Consider the following 14,946-nt stretch of genomic DNA (forward strand, 5'->3'; position numbering starts at 1 on the left):
TAATTGGGAGGGGGGCCCTTCCTTCCCTCTGCACAATGGCTAATTAGAAAAATAATAAAGAGGTGCCTTTCAGAGAGGTAGAGAGAGGACAAGGAGAGAGAAAGAGGGGGATGGGAAGGAGGGGGGGCCGCAAAGGCAGGGTCCCCACTTAAGGTGTTGGTCGGTGCGTGGGCGTCGGCTGGGTGCACTCCCCCGATGGAATAACAAAGTCTTTCCTGATGGTCTTCGGGCAGGGGGAGAAGACGTCTTCACCTGGGCAGGCTGGAAAAAGCCCAGGCTCAGCCCACACCAGGTCTTCTTGATGCGATGTAAACAAGCAAGCTTCACCTGGGCAGGCTCCAGCCAACCCAGGCCAGGCTTCCTGGAGTCCGAGCGGGCGGTGGCCCTGGCCATCGCTCAGGGGCTTACCGTGGGCGGGACTTTCCTGCCGGTGGACCCGCTGGAGGCCACCGCGCAGAGGGTGGTTTTATCAAACGTCCCGCCCTTTATCACCTGTGAGCTCCTCCTCCCCCACCTACACCAACTCGGGGAGGTGAGGTCGGGGATTTCCCCGATCCCGCTCGGACTCCGGGAGAGCAGCCTTCGCCATGTCTTCTCCTTCCGGCGCCAGGCCTTTATCCAGCTGGCGCGGGAGGGGGAGACGGACGGGGCTTTCACGGTCCTCCACGGGGGGACCTCGTACTGCGTCTTCTGAACGACGGACGGCGTGCGGTGCCACGCCTGTAGGGAGGTGGGGCACGTGCGCAAAAACTGCCCCGCCTCCAAGGCCGCCAAGTCATCTGGCGTGGCCAAGGCTGGCGCCGCCGCCGCTCCTCCTTCCGGGTCTAGCCGCGCCCCCGCTCAATCGAGCGCTACCGGGGCGCGGTCGTCGTCGGAGGCCAACGACATCCAGGCCTCCGGCGGGGGGGAGGAGGGAGGTCCGGTCAGAAAGAAGGCGCGGGATAAGACCAGAAACCGTAGGGTGGGTCCCCCCCGCGGAGGGCGTCCCCCTGAATTTGGAGGCCCTGACGCCCGAGCGCATAATCGCGATAATCGCGGAGTGCGGAGGTGGGGGGGACCTCGTGCCCGAGCCTGTGGCCGCGACCACCGAGGCGATCACGCCAGAACCTGCGGCCGGGCTCGGGCCCGGGGGACCCAAAGAACTCGCTCCACCAGAGGAAGCAGGGCAGGCCCCTGAAGAAATGGAGGCCTCCCTTTACCCCTCCGCGCTCAAAAGAAGGCGCGACTCCCTGGACGAGGAGGAGGACCGGGAGGTGGAAGGTCCCTCCGGTCGGGGGGAGTCGTCGCCCGCCGCGGGCGCTGCGCCCCACCCCACCGCTAACACCATCGGCGAACGGCAGGGGTCGCCTGTCCCTGGGGAGGCTGAGGCAGAAGCGTCTGCCCAGCTCGTGCCTCCCGGGGATGGGGACGAGACCCTGCCCGTGGGGGGGGTCGCGGAACAACCCACGGCGGTTATAGATCCACTGTTGGTGGCATTGCCCCTCGACGGGTCGGGCGGCCAGGGGACCGGGTCGGGCGAGTCGTCTGAGGACGAACTCACCCAGAACGGCCCGGATTTTTCCCAGGTGCTTCTCGACCTCGTCGAGGTATGTAAAAATTTCACCCCGTCTGCTGGGTCGGAGGCCGGTGGCGTCGCAGAGGAGGGCCCTCGGTCTGTGTCTCCGGCGCCGGGCGACTTGGAGGAGGCCCGGTTTTCGTATTCTCCGGTCTCTCCGGCCTCTCCGGTCGTTCCGGCGCCTGGGGCGGAGGGGGTCTCCGAACCGCCGCCGTCTTCTGGCCCGGCCCCCCTGGAGGAGCCCAGGGAGACATCCTCCGCTACCGATCCTGGGGGTGGGATCCGGGCGGAGGCGGGGCCGGCCGTCACGGCCGAGCCGCCCGATGCGCACTGCGTGGCGGACGGTTTGGCCGACGGTGGCGACCCCCCGGAGGAGGACGGGGACTCGGTGGTAGGGGCGGAGGAGGATCTAGATGCCGTTGCCGAGGAGGCGATGGATGACCTCGCGCCCCTCGCCGGGACACCCCTCGATCTCATTCCCGTCAGGGACCTCCGGGACTTTGTGGCCACGTGCCACGGTCGCCGCACCACCCGGCGGGCCATCGACAGATGGTCGGAGCTGGCGCTGCTCATCGGGTCGGCCCGCGTCGCCTACAGGACTATGGGCGAGGACGCGGGCGCGGACCCGCTCGAGCTGCGTCGGTTCCGGCTGTTTCTCACTGGGCTGCTGAGGAAGTGGCGGTTGACTAGCGGCCGCCCTTCCTTACCCCGTTAGTCATAAGTAGGGGTTGGTTGTGCTTCTGAAATGAAGATAACCATAGCCAGCCTCAACGTCAACGGCAGCAGGGAAGCTAGCCGCAGGTTTAATAACTTTTCGGTCCTTCGGGACGGGAAGTATGCGGTGTGCTTCCTGCAAGAAACCCACACCGTTCCGGGAGACGAGGCCACGTGGCTCCTGGAGTGGCAAGGAGGGGTCAACATGAGTCACCTCTCCAGTGTTTCCAGTGGGGTGGCTATCTTGTTGGCCCCGCATTTTCAGCCGGAGATCTTGGGGGTCAAGGAGCTCGTGCCGGGCCGCTTGCTCCAGGTCACTGTTCGCCTGGGGGGCGTGCCGTTCCATCTAGTGAACGTGTATGCCCCTCAGGCTGGTGCGCAGCAAGCGCGCTTCTTTGAAGAAGTGTCCACTCTTTTGGGCTCCATCGACGCGGGCGAGTGCGTCATCCTCGGGGGGGATTTTAATTGTACCCTCGAGGCGAGGGACCGCACGGGTACCCAGCCGTGCCCGGCGGCGATGGGGAAGCTGAGGGACCTGGTCGGGTCCCTCGACTTGGTGGACGTCTGGCGTAATCTCCATCCCGACTCCAGCGCCTTCACTTTTGTGAGGTCTGGGGGAGGAGCGTCCAGGATCGACCGCCTCTACATTTCCCGGGCATACGTCTCCTGCGTTCCGACGGCTTCCGTGCGGCCGGTGCCGTGCACGGACCACCACCTGGTGTGGGCGGAGCTCGTGCCGCCGCGCGCCGGGGGGGGTCCGCGTACTGGCACTTTAACAACCTGCTGCTGGAGGACGCGCGGTTCCGGGATTCGTTCGGTCGGTTCTGGGCCGGCTGGAGAAGGAAGCAGGGGGGCTTCCCCTCCTTGAGGCTATGGTGGGATGTGGGCAAGGCTCACATCCGTCTCTTCTGTCAGGAGTACGCGAAGGGGTCGACCAAGAGGCGGGAGGTCCGGGTCGGGCAGTTGGAGAAGGAGGTGCTCGACCTGGAGTCCCGTCTCGGTCAAGTCGCCGAGGACCCGGCCCTGCGGCTGGCGTACGAAGAGAAGAAGGGCGCGCTGAAGGACCTGCAGCTCGTCGGGTCCCGAGGCGCGTACGTGAGGTCGCGGATCCAGTTCCTGCGGGACCTGGACCGCGGCTCCCCCTTCTTCTACTCGCTGGAAAAAAGACGGGGGGTCCGTAAGCAGCTTTTGGAGCTGCTGGCCGACGACGGATCTCCGGTCTCGGATCCGGAGGGAATCCGCGCGGAGACCCGCGCCTATTACGGGGCTCTGTTCTCTCCGGATCCGTCCAGCGAGGAAGCGCGCAGAGTTTTGTGGGAGGACCTGCCGAAGGTCGGCCTGGAGGGCGCCGAAAAATTGGACGCTCCTCTGAGTTTGGAGGAGCTGTCCGGCGCCCTCCGCCAGCTCTCTAGGGGGAAGTCCCCGGGGCTGGACGGGCTGACCGTGGAGTTCCACAGGGCGTTCTGGGGCATCCTGGGGGGCGACTACGTGCGGGTCCTGGGGGAATGTTTGGCGACCGGGGAGATGCCCCTCTCGTGGCGCAGGGCGGTGATCGTCCTGCTGCCTAAGAGGGGTGATCTCCGCCTCCTTAAGAACTGGCGCCCGGTCTCCCTCCTCAGCACGGATTACAAAATTTTTGCCAGGGCCATGTCCGTTCGCCTTGGCACCGTGCTGGCCCACATGATCCATCCCGACCAGTCCTACACGGTCCCGGGCCGGACCATTCACGATAACATCCATCTGGTCCGGGACCTGGTCCACCATTCCCAGAGGGCTGGTCTGTCGGTCGCCTTCCTTTCCCTGGATCAGGAGAAGGCGTTCGACAGGGTGGATCACGAGTATCTTTTCGGAACTCTGCGCGCATTCGGGTTCGGGACGCATTTCGTCGCCCGGATCCGACTTCTGTACGCTGCCGCGGAGTGTCTGATTAAAGTTAACGGGTCCTTGACGGCGCCCCTTCGTTTCGGGAGGGGGGTGCGTCAGGGATGCCCCATGTCCGGCCAGTTATATGCCATTTGCGTGGAGCCTTTCCTGCGCCTCTTGCGGAAGAGGCTGGCGGGATTGGCTCTGCAAGGGCCGGGCGTGGAGGTGGTCCTCTCGGCTTACGCCGATGACGTGCTCCTCATGGTCACGGATCCCGTTGACTTGCGGAGGATGCGGGAATGCCAGCAGATTTACTCGGACGCATCCTCCGCCAGGATCAACTGGGGGAAATGTTCTGGACTCCTGGTGGGTCAGTGGCAGGTGGACTCTCTGCCGGAGGAGTTCAGGCCCTTCGCCTGGAGTACGACGCACCTCCTCTACTTGGGAGTCTACCTCAGCCCGGCCGAGGACGCCTGGCCGGCGAACTGGCACGAGCTGGAGGCCAAAGTCACCGCTCGCTTAGGACGCTGGACGGGATTGCTCCGAGTGTTGTCCTACAGGGGTCGGGCGTTGGTCATAAACCAACTGGTGGCCGCCATGTTGTGGTACCGGTTGGTTACTCTGATCCCCCCCCCTGCGTTTGTCGCCAAGATACAGAAGAAGCTCGTCGACTTCTTCTGGAACAACAGGATACACTGGGTCGCTGCCGCGGTTCTGAGTCTCCCGCTTAGGGAGGGCGGTCAGGCGCTGGTGTGCCTTCGCACCCAGGCTGCGACTTTCCGTCTTCAGATGCTGCAGAGATACCTGTACGTCGAGAATCCTTCCAGATGGTGTGCGCTGGCGACGTGTTTCTTCCGACAGCTGCACGGCCTCAATTACGACATGCAGCTCCTGTTTCTGGAAGTGGGCAGCAGGCGTGCCAGCCTGCAGGAGCTGCCTGTCTTTTACCAGGAACTGCTATGGGTTTGGAACTCCGTCGCCTCCAGGCGGAGCTCTCCCCCGTCAGGAATGGCAGCTGTCCTTCGAGAGCCGCTGTTCAGGAATCCGCACCTCCGCGTCCGTGAGTTCGGGTGGCTGGCGGAGCGGAGGGCTGTGCCTGGCAGGGTGACTAGAGTCGGGGACCTACTCGATGGCGGAGGAGCGGGCTGGATGGCGCCGGAGGAGTTGGCGCGGCGTATGTCGTGGGGCAACGTCCGGCTCGCGGTCGATGCCATCGAGGCGGTGAAGGCGAGGTTGCGCCCCGGCGCCACGAGGTGTATCGAGGCGGCTCAAGCGCGTGGGGCGATCCCGCCCGGGCTTACTCCCGTTCGGACGGAATTCCATATCGGCGCCCTGCCCCAAAGCTCCCCTAGGGGTTTGGTGCCTCACAACTTGAGCCGTCTCGAGGAGATGCCCTCCGTGCCTTTCCATTCTGCGCGGAGGGGTTTCCTGTACGGGCTGCTCTTGCACACCTTCCACTTTGCCATCTTCGCCTGCCGTCCGGACACGCCGTTTTACCTTCCGGCGGAGGCGGAGGTCCCCAATGGGGGGCTCTCTATGCGGGAGTCTTCCCTTGTTCTATTGGGGACTTGGCCTGGAGGGTGTTGCACAGAGCAGTCCCGTGCAATAGGTTTTTAAGTAGGTTCACGGACTCCCGGGCCGCCTGTTTGTTCTGCGGTCTGGAGGAGTCCGTGTTCCATGTGTATGTCGAGTGTGGGAGGTTGCAGCCCCTCTTTCACTATTTGAGGGGGCTGCTCCTCAAATTTTGGTTGCACTTCAGTCCCACGCTCTTGATCTACGGTCACCCGGTGCGGAGGGGAGCGGGCAGGTCGGAGGACCTCCTCGTGGGCCTGCTCCTGGGCCTGGCCAAGAAAGCCATTAATTGGTCCAGGCAGCGGGCGGCCGAGGGGCTCGTCCGGCCGGATTGCCTCCCTCTCTTCCGCGGCCATGTTCGCGGCCGGGTGGCCCTGGAGATGGAGCACGCGGTGTCCGCCGGCGAGCTCGAGCTCTTTCGTGACCGGTGGGCGCCGCGGGGACTGGAGTGCGTAATCGATTTAAGAGGCCAAATTTTAATTTGATTAATCGGGTTATTTAAAGGGTTTATTTGTTTAAGGGTTTATTTTTGGGTTTATAAAAAAAAAGAGGACAAAACAGGGACCGGACCGAGCAGCTTTATTAACTAGCCTAATTTACTGTGATGAGAACAATTACTCGAGAAACAGGTGAGGAGAGGGGCCCAGAAGGCACGGCAGCAGTGCACCGAGGCCTCAAAAGCCACCCTCAGGCGGCGAGCAGAGGGAAGTGCCACTGAAGCCGTTACAAATGTATGTACCTTTAAGGGGGAGAACTACTTTTTACAGCTCATGTATACTGTAGTACCGGCAGTGACCACACCTGTATATAACGTTGAGTAGTAATCTGAACAGTTCAGTTGCAGTTTGAAGCATGTTGAGTAAACACCTGTTGTACCGTTCTCTGCAGTCCTTTTCTTATTACACGGACGTAACAGTGGCGATGAGCAAGTTCGAACCTACCTGCAACTCTGCATCACCTCCCAGGGATTCGCTCCTGGAGAACAGTGGAAGAAGGTCGAGTCCAGAAGCACGGGCATCGACCACGGGCAACCGCCCAGTCATCCAGCGGAGATTTGAGCATCGCAGGGGAGGCTGTCGAGAGCCAGGCTTGGCTTTCCAGTCACGGTGGTCCAGCGAAACAGGCTGGCAACAGGTACTGCGCAGACCCTTCCCGGACAGCGATGGGCTAGAGCCCGACCGAACGGCAGAGAAAAAGGCCGAGCAGCGTCGACGGGGGAGAGAGAGAGGGCAGAGCGCACAGGGCGCAGCCGGTGTTCAGGACCGAGCAGCGTCAACGGGGGAGAGAGGCGAGAGAGAGCAGAGCGCAGCCGGTGGTCAAGGGCCGAGCAGCGTCAACGGGGGAGAGAGGCGCACAGGAAAACGCGAGGTGCTGCCATTGCCACGAGGACCGCAGAGAGCGGCATTGGCAGCAGCGCAGGAGCAGCGCACGAAACCGACAGGGCATCGCCATTTGCCACGAGGACCACCGAGAGCGGCGTTGGCAGCAGCGCGGGAGACGCCATTTTAAGCCGCAGCGGGGAAGAAAGGAAAGCGCAGGAGACGCCATTTTAAGCCAGTCTAACCACACCCAGGGATGCCGAAGAGTGGCAGTGTCACAGCGTTTGACAATGACGTTGAAGATTGGACGACATATGTCGAACGCACAGAAGTGTACTGCAAGGCGAATGAAGTGCCAGATGACAGGAAAGCGCTGGTATTGTTGAATTCAATGGGTGCAAAAACGTATGGCTTACTACGAAACCTAGTAACCCCAGGGAAGCCAGTAGAAAAGGATTTTGAAAACATAGTGTCAATCCTACAGGACCACTTAAACCCCACACCGCTGCTGATAGCAGAAAGATTTAAGTTTCACAAAAGGAACCAGCATAAAGATGAAAGTAATGCTGAGTATTTAACAGAACTGCGCAAGCTATCGAAACACTGCCAGTTTGGAACGGGACTAGCAGATACTTTAAGGGACAAGTTTGTGTGTGGGCTTCAAAGTGAAGGAACCCAGAAACGGCTTCTATCAGAAAAGGATCTTACGCTGGACAAGGCTTTCAGCATTGCAGTATCACACGAAGCAGCAGCACGGGGCACTGCAGAGATACAACGGAGACCGCAAGAATATGGCACAAATGAAATGTCATACGGAACAGTGAAGTGCGATCGCTGCGGCAGAACAACACACGACCATGATTGCTGGTTCAAGGACAAAGTGTGCAGACAGTGTGGAAAAGTAGGACACATAGCAAGAGTCTGCAGGTCGGGAAAGAAAACCAGCAGCAAGAAATCTCCACAGGAGAAGTACTAGAAGGTACATAAGGTGACGGAGAGTAGTTCAGGTGAACAGAAGAGTGATACAGACTCCGGAAGCAAGGAGCTGGGTTGTCTGAAACTACATAATGTGATCAAAACGGAGGATCACCAAACTATCTGGGTCACGCTCAAGATAGCAGGAGTCCAAGTGAAAATGGAATTGGACACAGGATCAGCCCTAACAGTCATAAACCGAAGGTGAGGATGTTCCCAATGATGGGTGAAACTAGAACTAGGGGGCATAATCTTAAAATAAGGGGCTGCTCATTCAAAACTGAGATGAGGAGAAACTTCTTCACTCAGAGGGTGGTAGGTTTGTGGAATTTGCTGCCCCAGAAAGCTGTGGAAGCTACATCATTAAATAAATTTAAAACAGAAATAGATAGTTTCCTAGAAGTAAAGGGAATAAAGGGTTACGGGGAGCGGGCAGGAAATTGGACATGAGTCTGGGTTCGGAATGGTCATGGCCCTGTGGGTAGTGGAGCGGGCCCAGGGGCCGTGTAGCCTTGTTCTGCTCCTACTGTGTTCTAATTCTGTTAGATTTCAGGAGATGGTTTTATTCCTGTTCCTGGCTGGGGTGGAGATCGCCTTTACAGAAGGTAAGTACTGTAGAAAATATAGGGACAGAGTGATCTCCTGGAAGAATTTCGATCGCCTAGATGGGTCGGAGAGGAATTTCCCAGATTTTTTTCTCCCAAATTGGCCATTGGGTCTTTATCTGGTTTTTCGCCTCTCCCGGGAGATCACATGGGTTCGGGTGGATGCAGAGTGATAGAAGATTTGAGGTTAGGATCAGATCAGCCATGATCTTATTGAATGGTGGAGCAGGCTCGAGGGGCCGATTGGCCTACTCTTGCTCCTATTTCTTATGTTCTTATGTTCTTATGACTACAAGCGGCTATTCTCACATATACCCTTGAGAGATACAAAAATTGTCTTGAAGACGTACACGGGGCAAAAAGTCTACCCCAAAGGAAAAATAAGGGTGAACATTATATATAACGGCAAGGAAACACCAAAAATGGACCTATATGTATTGCCAGATGGAGGACCACCACTACTAGGACGTGAATGGATCCGGAAGATACAGCTAGATTGGCATTCCATACAAGCACTGACTGTAGATGCCAAAAAGGATGACGACGTCACACCTGGACGACTGTCAAAAATGCTAACTGATGCACAAGAAGTGTTCCAGCAGGGACTCGGAACACTAAAAGGCATAACAGCGATGATCAAAATAGAGGAAAATGGAAGCCCAAAGTTTTTTAAGGCCAGACCGGTACCTTATGCGATCCGCCCAGCCGTCAAAGCAGAGCTGGAAGGTTTGGAACGTTCAGGAGTACTGTCCAAAGTGGACTGGAGCGAGTGGGCAACACCCATCGTTCCTGTAATGAAGAGGTCGTTGAGTAATATGCCTGGGGAACCAAAGAAGGTTCGCATCTGTGGGGACTTTAAGGTGACAGTGAACCCAGTCCTTCACACTGTACAATATCCGCTTCCGCGGATTAAAGATATTTTCGCCTCGCTATCTGGAGGGAAACGTTTCACTAAGATTGATCTGGCCCAGGCGTATCTGCAAATGGAGGTAGAAGAAGCATCAAAAAAATACCTCACAATCAACACCCATAAAGGTCTCTACCATTACAACCGGCTGGTATTCGGGGTAGCATCAGGAATATGGGCTCCGAGCTAATCGCCACAAATGCGAGTTTTTCCAGAAGCAGATCTCGTATTGTGGCCACGTTATTGATAAAGAGCGGTTACATAAGTCCCCTGAAAAGATTGAGGCAGTAGTCAAGGCTCCAGCACCGGAAAATGTGTCACAACTGAGGTAGTTCCTCGGGCTGGTGAACTACTACCATAAGTTCTTGCCGAATTTGTCTACCGTACTACACCCACTGAACACCCTACTGCAAACGGGGGTACCATGGAAGTGGAGTGACGAATGTAAACGAGCTTTCCAGTAGAGCAAAGCATTGATCACATCAAAAGAGGTGTTGGCTCATTTCAACCCAGCACTACCAATTCGGTTGGCGTGTGATGCATCACCCTATGGCATTGGAGCGGTGCTGTCGCACAAATTCCCGGACGGCTCGGAGAGACCAGTAGCCTTTGCGTCTCGGTCACTAACCTCAGCCAAGCGTAACTACGCCCAGATTGACAGGGAGGCCCTCAGCCTAGTGTGGGGAGTGAAAAAGTTCAATCACAATCTGCACGGGCAGAAGTTCACCTTGCTGACTGACCACCAAACACTTGTCTCCATCTTTAATCCAAAGAAGGGCGTTCCGGTGATGACTGCGCAATGGCTACAAAGATGGTCCCTTTTTCTAGGGGCGCACCAATATGAAATCGAGTATAATGGCACGAAACAGCATGGAAATGCTGATGGGCTATCACGCCTGCCACTGCCTACTGCGGAGGAAGCACCAGCAGTGGATCCTGTCGAAATATTTCATTCGACTATAATTGAATGCTTGCCAGTAACTAACGCTGGTATAGAGAAGGAGACCCGAAATGACCCGACACTGTCTCGGGTATATGATTTGACGGTGAAGGGATGGCCAGCACATGGCGACTCACTGTTGCCAGCATTCTCATCCAGAAGAGAACAGCTGTCAGTATGCCAGGGGACCTTGATGTGTGGATCCCGAGTGGTAATTCCACCCAAGTTAAGGGAGAGAGTGCTCACTGAGCTTCACGAAGGTCATCTGGGAGGGGTGAAAATGAAAGGCCTTGCTAGGGCTTACGTGTGGTGGCAGGGGATCGATCAGCAAATCGAGGACCTGACAAAGAGCTGCTCAGGATGCCAGAAGGTCCAAAATGCACCACCACATGCCCCTCTACACGCATGGGAGTGGCCCTCATCTCCATGGCAACGGGTGCATATTGATTTTGCTGGTCCATTCATGGACTCAATGTTTTTAATAGCCGTGGATGCGCACTCAAAATGGCCTGAGGTGATCAAAATGTCCTCCACCACCACGGAGAAAACTATTGCAGTCCTACGGACCATTTTTGCCAGGAACGGCTTGCCAGAGCAGATTTGTTCTGATAACGGACCACAGTTTGTGTCCGAAGAGTTTCGAAGATTTATGAAAAGGAATGGGGTAAGGCATTACACATCCGCCCCGTATCATCCAGCCACAAATGGATTGGCTGAGAGGTTCGTACAAACCTTTAAAAAAGCAGTAAAGGCCATGTGCGATGACGACATTCCACTGCAGCATAAAGTGGACAATTTCCTGTTAGCCTACAGAAATGCGACACATGCAGTCACCAACCAGGCCCCGGCCATGATGTTCTTTAACCGAAGGTTGAGATCTCGTCTGGATTTGCTCAGACCAAATGTACGAAGAGATGTTGAGAGTAAGCAATTCCAGCACATCAATGAGAAGCCGACAAGGAGCTTCAATGTAGGGCAACCAGTCTTGGCCCGCGACTACCGAACAGAGAAATGGCGGCCAGGAACGATATGCACACGGCAGGGCCCACTAATGTACACAGTGGACGTTGGGGAGAGCATCGTGAGACGCCATGCTGACCAGATCCTAGAGTCACAGGAACAAGTCAACCCCATGCCTCGCCCATACGTACCTGGTGATGAACCCGACGTACAGGTAGCATCTACCCCAGAAACAGTAACATCGGAAGCTGATGAACCAACCTAGACAGGGGGCCAGAATCGCCTCCGCACCAAGAGCAAGACACTCGGGAAAGGCGCCATCCAGAAAGGATCAGGAAGCCTCCCCAAAGACTGAATTTATAAATAGACTATTTTCAGCTAATGTTGCATGTTAAAAGTGTTAATTGTAATTAGTTTGATATTTAATTGTTAAATGAGTGTTATGGTACTGTTAATCTAAAAGGGGAGGAATTGTAATGCATGTACCTTTAAGGGGAGAACTACTTTTTACAGCTCGTGTATACTGTAGTACCGGCAGTGACCACCCCTGTATATAACGTTGAGTAGTAATCTGTACAGTTCAGTTGCAGTTTGAACCACGTTGAGTAAACACCTGTTGTACCGTTCTCTGCAGTCCTTTTCTTATTATTACATGGACGTAACAGTTCCCCTGTTCCCCTGCTCTTTCCCCGTTAATCCATTGACGATGTGCCTTCTCTCTGGAGGAGCTCTCCCCTCAGTTCGTTCCCCTGCCCTTTCCCCATTAATCCATTGTCGATGTGCCTTCTCTCTGGAGGAGCTCTCCCCTCAGTTCGTTCCCCTGCTCTTTCCCCATAGGCTTATAAATTTTTCTTTTCTTGCTGTAAGCAAACTTAAAAACAGCAGTGATTGAAAAAGTTTAAATTGCTTTAAAACCAGACATCATCTTGTAACGGTAACCTTTTTACTTTTTTTAAAAACTCTTTGGCCTAGAAATTCAGTTGGGCGCGCCAGCCGTTAGCGCCTTAGGAGGAGTAGATCTCGAGCGCTAGGCGCTTATCGCCCGGGCGCAGCGCGATCTGCGCCTCTCCCCAACTTCAGGACACATTTAGCGCCGGCGCAAAGTCTTAGCGCGCGCCCTGCTGCGCGCGCAGATCATGACATCATTTAATAGTGCAACGCCCTTTGTGCGCCCCAAACCGGAACTTCACTCGCGCCGGCCCATTGTGCGCCGGGCGGCCCGAGCGACTGTGAAGTGGAATGGTACACAGCCCAGCCGGGCTGCGGGGAGCGCAAATTAAAGGGCACTTACCCAGCAGTATAAAGGCCAGCCATTTTGCAGCATTCACTCTTGTGCAATGGTTTTTTGGACAGAGACCAAGGAGAGAGTTTACTGGTTTGGACCAACACTTGGACAGGTATTTTTGGCTCAGGCCAGAGCTTACCAATTATCTTTGCCTTCATTCAGAGCTCAGTGTTTGCCAGCATATAATGGGGGCTGCATTGGGTGGCAACGCTGAATTTCAGCCTTATGCCAGAAGGGCTTACAGACGCCGTGAGAGAGTGGCAGCCCTGGCTAGACGCAGAAGGGGCAGCAGGCGTCGCCAACTGAGGCCTTACCCACGCAGGGTATACCGCCAGCAGACCTCCTATCTGACCATGTCTGCCGCGATGTGTGTTAGGAGGCTGCGATTCCGAAGGGAGGTGGTTGCAGACATCTGCTGGCTGCTTCAGAGAGATCTGCAGCCACAGCTGATGCGCAGGACGTCTCTGTCGGTGGCAGTGAAGGTGACGGTGGCTCTCAACTTCTATGCCACCGGCTCCTTCCAATCCGCTGCTGGGGACATCGCTAACATCTCCCAGTTCGCCGTGCATTGCTGCATCCGCCAGGTGACCGAAGCCCTTTTCAGAAGGAGACATCAATTCATCTCCTTCCCCATGACCCTGGACAAGCAGCAGCAGCGTGCAGTGGGGTTTGCAAGAATAGCGGGCTTCCCCATGGTGCAGGGCGCCATTGACTGCACGCATGTGGCTTTGCGGGTACCTCTTGAGCATGCCGAGGATTACCGCAACCGGAAGGGCTACCATTCCCTCAATGTACAGCTGGTGCGTGACCACAGGCAGCGCATCCTAGCTGTCAATGCCCGCTTTCCAGGCAGCAGCCACGATGCCTTTATCCTGCGACAGACAACTGTGGCTGATATGTTCCAGGCACAGCCTCCCCCAAGAGGATGGCTTATCGGGGACAAAGGCTATCCTTTGTGTACCTGGCTCATGACCCCGCTCCGTGCGCCCACGACCCCTGCTGAAGAGGCATACAACGAGAGCCATCAAGCGACGAGGAACCTCATAGAACAAGCAATCGGCGTGCTCAAGCAACGGTTCCGCTGTCTCGATCGCTCCGGGGAAGCCCTCCAGTATTCGCAGGATCAAGTCTCCCAATTCGTCGTCGTTTGCTGCATGCTGCACAACCTGGCTATCCGCAGGACTCAGGCACTGCCACCTCACGTTGGACCACCACCTCAGGAGGAGGAGCAGGAGGAGCATGAGGACGACGAGGACGAAGAGTACCAGCCCAGGAGGGACGCACAAGGTCCAAGGGCCGCCCATCGGCGGCTTATTGAACGTCACTTCTAGGCCCCCTGTCAGGGACTGGCTTGTGCCAATGATAGAACATGATTGCAGCCGCTCCGCAAGCCCTCAGCCGGTTAAGGCAACAAACACTTCAAAGATCAAACATGGACAATGTGAATAAATAAAATGCTTTATTGTACAAACTCTGGGCCCTTCCCACATGAAAACCAAAAACAGACGAAACCCCCAAAAAACACTCAAACACATTACTCGCTCCCACAACCTGGAGATGATTAACAAAATAGGGCAACTAAAATGGCCGTCATTCTCGGCCTTCGTCAAAAACAAACATCACATCATCGGCCTTCTAAAAACAAACATCCAATTCTCGGCCTCAAGAAACAAACACAAATGGCCACACATTTGACTATTTGGCCCGCTAGGGCAATGCCTTGGCCATCTTTGGGTGGCCCCTGCCCGCCCTGCTGCTCCGCCTCAAAGTAAGGCCATTGGCTGCTGCAAGGCTGGGGGCAGGTTCCTGAGGGGCACATGTCGTGACGGCAGATGCCCTTGGGGATCGGCCTAGTCGAGGTCTGGCCGTCGAGCGGGCGGCTGTTGATTGCTGCAGCTGTGGCTGGCCAGCATCAGTCGCTGCAGCAGCTCCTGGCAGCTCCACTGGGGGAGCGGCAGTGGCGGCTGGAGGAATGGCGGCAAGCTGACGGATGGCAGGCGCTCGCTGGTCGCCTGAGACATTGGCACTCGCCCGGGCCAGCACTGCAGCATGCGCACCAATCTGCCGAGGGACAGACCGCTCTGCTGCTGCAGCGCGCCGGGTGCCCTGGTGATGCCTGGCTGACACAGCGAGTGTGGCAGCAGTGAGTGCCCGTGTTGACCTGTTCACTGACCGCATCAGAGCAGCCAGTGACTGGACGGCACCACTGATCACCTGGCCAGTCGCTGACAGAGCTGCCCCGAATTCCGCC

Source organism: Somniosus microcephalus, chromosome 4 (assembly GCF_052327205.1).
Source record: "Somniosus microcephalus isolate GS21.2 chromosome 4, FLI_Smic_1.0, whole genome shotgun sequence".
Classification (NCBI taxonomy): Eukaryota; Metazoa; Chordata; class Chondrichthyes; order Squaliformes; family Somniosidae; genus Somniosus; species Somniosus microcephalus.